The sequence below is a fragment of the Heterodontus francisci genome, unplaced genomic scaffold, assembly GCF_036365525.1.
Source record: "Heterodontus francisci isolate sHetFra1 unplaced genomic scaffold, sHetFra1.hap1 HAP1_SCAFFOLD_156, whole genome shotgun sequence".
Taxonomy (NCBI): Eukaryota; Metazoa; Chordata; class Chondrichthyes; order Heterodontiformes; family Heterodontidae; genus Heterodontus; species Heterodontus francisci.
The window spans coordinates 3,749,800-3,756,764 of NW_027142350.1; positions in this window are offsets into that span (position 1 = coordinate 3,749,800).

The following is a 6,965-nucleotide window of genomic DNA, read 5'->3' on the forward strand; positions in this document are numbered from 1 at the left end:
TATATAAGAAGTTGATCAAACTGAGACAATCATTTTAATTCAAACATTATCTCTGAAATAATAAAGAATGATCAACAATATTTCGAAACATTAAAACACTCTCTTTAATTTAGGAAATACGAGAGGCAAAGGAACAATATGCAAATAGACTGGCAGCTAACAGAAACGGGAACGCATCAGCCTCCCATCGGCATATAAATGGTAAACGTGTATTTTGGGAACAAAGCGAAGAAATACTCATGGACCCAAAGAGCACAGTGATGTATTAAATTAGTTCCATGAACGTTCTACACAGAGAACTGAGATCATCCAAAAGTCATAATCAAAGAGGAGGTAGCTGAGGCACTGGATGGGCTAAAAATTGATAAAGTGTATGTAGTAGAAAAGGCTTAAAATTTCTAAGTCAGAAGGGCCGAATGGGATACATCAGAGGATAATGAGGGAAGTAAGTGCAGAAACTGCAGAGACATTGACCCGAAGTTTCCAATCCACCTCCGATGTTGGGTTGGCGCCATAGAACTGGAGAGCTGCAAATGTTACACCCTTGTTCAAAAAAGCGTGTAAGAATGTCCGAAATAACTACAGACAAGTCCATTTAATCTCAGTGATAGGACCATTTTTAGAAATTATACTCCAAAACAAAATTAACAGTTACTTGGATAAGAGCAGATTGATTAAGCAAACCCGGCAGAAATTTCGAAAAGGCAAATCGTGTTTAAATAACTTGATTGCGTTATTTAGGTGGGGTTACAGAGAGTGTTCATGAGGGTAATGTGGATGATGTAGTGTACATGGAATTCCAAAGGGAATTTGATAAAGTGCCACACAATAGGCTTGCCCTTAACCTGAAGCCTATGGAATATCAGGGGAATTGGCAACCATCAATACGAAGTTAAGTAAAAACAAAATAATGTGGATGCTGGTACGCTGAGATAAAAACAGCAAGTAATGGAAATTAGAATTAGAATTAGAACATTACAGCGCAGTACAGGCCCTTCGGCCCTCGATGTTGCGCCGACCTGTGAAACCATCTGACCTACGCTATTCCATTTTCATCCATATGTCTATCCAATGACCACTTAAATGCCCTTAAATTTGGCGAGTCTACTACTGTTGCAGGCAGGGCGTTCCACGACCCAATACTCTCTGAGTAAAGAAACTACCTCTGACATCTGTCCTATATCTATCAACCCTCAACTTGAAGCTATGTCCCCTCGTGTTTGCCATCACCATCCGAGGAAAATGACTCTCACTAACCACCCTAGCCAACCCTCCGATTATCTTATATGTCTCGATTAAGTCACCTCTCTTCCTCCTTCTCTCCAACGAAAACAACCTCAAGCCCCTCAGCCTTTCCTCGTAAGACCTTCCCTCCATACCAGGCAACATCCTAGTAGATCTGCTCTGCACCCTTTCCATAGCTTCCACATCCTTCCTATAATGCGGTGACCAGAACTGCACTCACTACTCCAGTTGCGGTCTCACCAGAGTTTTGTACAGCTGCAGCATGACCTCGTGGCTCCGAAACTCGATCACCCGACTAATAAAAGCTAACACACCATATGCCTTCTTAACAGCCCTATTAACCTGGGAAGCAACCTTCAGGGATTTCTGCACCTGGACACCAAGATCTCTCTGTTCATCTACACTACCAAGAATCTTCCCATTAGCCCAGTACTCTGCATTCCTGTTACTCCTTCCAAAGTGAATCACCTCGCACTTTTCCGCATTAAACTCCATTTTCCATCTCTCAGCCCAGCTCTGCAGCCTATCTATGACCCTCTGTACCCTATAACATCCTTCGGCACTATCCACAACTCCCCCGACCTGAGTGTCATCCGCAAATTTACTAACCCACCCTTCTACACCCTCTTCCAGGTCATTTATAAAAATGACAAACAGCAGTGGCCCCAAATCACATCCTTGCGGTACACCACTAGTAACTAAACTCCAGGATGAACATTTACCATCAACCACCACCCTCTGTCTTCTTTCAGCTAGCCAATTTATTATCCAAAGCTCTAAATCACCTTCAAACCCATACTTCCATATTTTCTGCAATAGCCTACCATGGGGAACCTTATCAAACGCCTTACTGAAATCCATATACACCACATCCACTGCTTTACCCTCATCCACCTGTTTGGTCACCTTCTCGAAAAACTCAAAAAGGTTTGTGAGGCACGACCTACCCTTCACAAAACAGTGCTGTCTATCGCTAATGAAATTATTCTTTTCAAGATGATTATAAATCCTGTCTCTTATAACCTTTTCCAACATTTTACCCACAACCGAAGTAAGGCTCACAGGCCTATAATTACCAGGGCTGTCTCTACTCCCCTTCTAGAGCAAGGGGACAACATTTGCTATCCTCCAGTCTTCCGGCACTATTCCTGTCGACAATGACGACATAAAGATCAAGGACAAAGGCTCTGCAATCTCCTCCCTAGCTTCCCAGAGAATCCTAGGATAAATCCCATCTGGCCCAGGGGACTTATCTATTTTCACACTTTCCAAAATTGATAACACCTCCTCCTTGTGAACCTCAATCCCATCTAGCCTAGTAGCCTGAATCTCAGTATTCTCCTCGACAATATTTTCTTTCTCCACTGTAAATACTGACGCAAAATATTCATTTAACGCTTCCCCTACGTCCTCTGGTTCCACACACAACTTCCCACTACTATCCTTTGAAGGCCCGAATCTAACTGCAGTCATTCTTTTATTCCTGATATACCTATAGAAAGCCTTAGGATTTTCCCTGATCCTATCCGCCAATGACTTCTCGTGTCCTCTCCTGGCTCGTCTTAGCTCTCCCTTTAGATCCTTCCTGGCTAGCTTGTAACTCTCACGAGCCCTAACTGAGCCTTCATGTCTCATCCGAACATAAGCTTTCTTCTTACTCTTGACAAGCGCTTCAACTTCTTTAGTAAACCACGGCTCCCTCGCTCGACAACTCCCTCCCTGCCTCACAGGTACATACTTATCAAGGACACGCAGTAGCTGCTCCTTGAATAAGCTCCACATTTCGATTGTTCCCATCCCCTGCAGTTTCCTTCCCCATCCTACGCATCCTAAATCTTGCCTAATCGCATCATAATTTCCTTTCCCCCAGCTATAATTCTTGCCCTGCGGTATATACCTGTCCCTGCCCATCGCTAAGGTAAACCTAACCGAATTGTGGTCACTATCACCAAAGTGCTCACCTACATCTAAATCTAACACCTGGCCGGGTTCATTACCCAGTACCAAATCTAATGTGGCATCGCCCCTGGTTGGCCTGTCTACATACAGTGTCAGAAAACCCTCTTGCACACACTGGACAAAAACTGACCCATCTAAAGTACTCGAACTGTAGTATTTCCAGTCGACATTTGGAAAGTTAAAGTCCCCCATAACAACTACCCTGTTACTCTCGCCCCTGTCGAGAATCATCTTCGCTATCCTTTCCTCTACATCTCTGGAACTCTTCGGAGGTCTATAAAAGACTCCCAACAGTGTGACCTCACCTCTCCTGTTTCTAACCTCGGCCCATACAACCTCAGTAGACGAGTCCTCAAATGTCCTTTCTGTCGCTGTAATACTCTCCTTGATTAACAATGCCACACCCCCCCCCCCCCTCTTTTACCATCTTCTCTGTTCTTACTGAAACATCTAAATTCCGGAACCTGCAACATCCATGCCTGCCCCTGCTCTACCCATCTCTCCGAAATGGCCACTGCATCGAGATCCCAGGTACCAACCCATGCTGCAAGTTCACCCACCTTATTCCGGATGCTCCTGGCGTTGAAGTAGACACACTTTAAACCAAGTTCTTGCTTGCCAGTGCCCTCTTGCGTCCTTGTAACCTTATCCCTGACCTCACTACTCTCAACATCCTGTGCACTGGCACTACAATTTCGGTTCCCATTCCCCTGCTGAATTAGTTTAAACCCCCCCGAAGAGCACGAGCAAATCTCTCCCCCCCCCCCAGGATATTGGTACCCCTCTGGTACAGGTGAAGACCATCCTGTTTGTAGAGGTCCCACCTACCCCAGAAAGAGACCCAATTATCCAGGAAACCAAAACCCTCCCTCCTGCACCATCCCTGCAGCCACGTGTTCAACTCCTCTCTTTCCCTGTTCCTCGCTTCGCTATCACGTGGCACGGGCAACAACCCAGAGATAACAACTCTGTTTGTTCTCGCTCTCAGCTTCCACCCTAGCTCCCTGAATTTCTGTCTTAAATCCCCATCTCTGTTCCTACCTATGTCGTTGGTGTCTATGTGGACCACGACTTGGGGCTGCTCCCCCTCCCCCTTAAGGATCCCAAAAACAAAATCCGAGACTTCACGAACCCTAGCACCTGGGAGGCAACATACCAAACATGAGTCTCTCTCGTTCCCACAGAACCTTCTATCTGTTCCCCTAACTATGGAGTCCCCATTGACCAATGCACTGCTCCTCTTCCCCCTTCCCTTCTGAGCAACAGGGACAGACTCTGTGCCAGATACCTGTAACCCATTGCTTACCCCTGGTAAGTCGTCCCCCGCAACAGTATCCAAAATAGTTATCATGTCTGGCAGAATCTGCGGTGTTAACATTTCAAGTCTGTGACATCAGCAGAACTGATGAAAGGTCACAGATCTGAAATATTAACTCTGCTTCTCTCTCCACAGATGCTGCCAGACCTGTTAGGTATGTTCAGCTATTTCTGTTGCTCCGAGGTTGGCTTAAACGCAGTATTTAGAGGGCAGTTGTGAATGGTTCTTTTTCAGACTGCAGGAAGCACAGAGTTTCGACAGGTGTCGCAAAAAGGATCACCATTTTTCTTTATGTATATTGATGTTAACGTTAGTCTACAGGGCACAACTTCAAAAGTTGTATATGACGCAACACTTAGAAGTATTTTGAACTGTGAAGAGGATTGTGATAGACTTCAGAATGACAAACACAGGCTGGTAGATGATCAGACAGATGTCACACGAAATTGAATGAAGTGAAGGGTGACATGATACATTTTGGTTGGAAAAAACGCAATTATGCAATATAAAATTAAGGGAAAAATCTAAACAAAGTAGAGGAGGAGGTTGGTGAAGTTATTAAAATGACTTATGGGATCCTGAGCTTTATAAGTGAGGAATAAAATATAAAAGGAAGGCACACTGATAGGAAACAACCGGGGTATTGTGTGCATGGCACACTTTCAGAAGGATGTAAGATCTGAGCGAGGGTGTAGCACGGAGTTACGAGAATAGTTCCAGGGGTGAGGTGAGGACTCTCAGTTACATGGATAGTTTGCAGATGCTAGGATTGTTCTCCTTAGGGAGGAGAACGTTGAGAGGAGATTTGATCGAGCTGTTCAAAGTCATGAAGTATCTGGACAGAGTACATAGAGATAAATTTCTGCCTTTGGTCGAATGCATACGGACTTGGAAAAAACGCGGATGGCAAGAGAAGTAACGGCGACAAGAGGTAAAAGTTATTTCGGTTAACGCAGCGAGTGGTTAGGATCTAGAATACACTGTCTGAGCGTATAGCGGAGACACATTGAATCGGTGCTTTCGAAAGGAAATTTGATAAGCACTAGAAGAGAAAAGATGCAAGGCTGCGAGGAAAGAACAAGGGGAGTGGACTAGCTGAGTTGTTCTTGCAGGGAGCCAGCACGAACACGACTAGCTAAATGGCCTCTTTCTGTGATGAAACCATTGGATGATTCCATAATTGCAGTTGGCACAGTTCAAAATTATGTGACATAACATCAATCATTTTGTTTTACAATGGCATCGAGTAACAATCAGCGAATTTACCCTCACTTAAGCAGGGAAACAAATGTAAAAGAGACAGCAGCAAACTCATCTCACCATCCAGAATGGAATAATTTGCCCTAACTGGGATAACACATCAATACATCGAACTCCAGTTAAGGTGAACTATATTATTGAGGAGTTAGGTCATTGTGCTGCCTATCTCTGACAATGAGACTTTGAACTGCCTCATTACCAATTACTGAAAACACATTCGTGAATAAATATTTCTGAAAGGCTTATCCCTGATATACCAATCGTAGCTGCTAGGTCGGTTACCCAGTTCCACTACATTCAGTACAGACAGTGGTCGATTTACATTTGCAGAAAAGGGTATGCAATGATCTTTAAAGATATAATTCAGCAATTACAAACAATACTGCAAGTTCAGAGGGTTAAGTTAGTAAACTAGTCAAACGACAGAACAGAGCAGGCAGTTGATCAAAAAATGCAGCCATCGAAACATTGCCAAGTGCACGGTTAACATTGATTTACATAATCAACAGATGAGATGAAAGCTCACCAGGTACTCCAACTGCCGCGAGAGTTGGGTAGTAAATGTGTTCTATCGGAAGTATGGTAGAAGATCCCAAGTTACGAGAAGCAGTTTGTTATGGAAATGGCAGCTCTGGCAGGCACACTCAGCTTCTGTTTTCATTTGAGCCCTGATTTATACAGGGAATAATTCTCCACTGGCATAGTTATCCCCCTGATCATTGTAATTATTTACAGTCACTTGAACGTGATATTACACCAGCAGCTTTGACTCCAGTGCAAATAATATGCAGAATTAAACTCAAACTTCTCCAAGTCTCGAATGTAGGTGGTAATTACAGAATAAGGGGGCACACAGTTAAAACTGAGAGCGGAGCAATTTCTTCTCTCAAAGGGTGGTGAATCTCTGGAATTCTCCACCTCAGAGCGTTGTGTAGTCCAGGTCACTAACTGTAGTGAAGGATGAGATAGATGGATTTTTTAAATCTATGGGAGTCGAAGGTTATGCGGAGCAGGCCTGAAAGAGGAGTTGAGGCCTGGGACAGATGTGTCAAGATCTTATTGAATGGCGGGGCAGGGTCGAGGGGCTGAATAGCCTGCTCCTGCTCCTACTTCTTGTGTTCTTGTATCGGGTATTATATTAATCAGGTCTCTTGCAGGAATAATGCTACACACTTTAAAACTA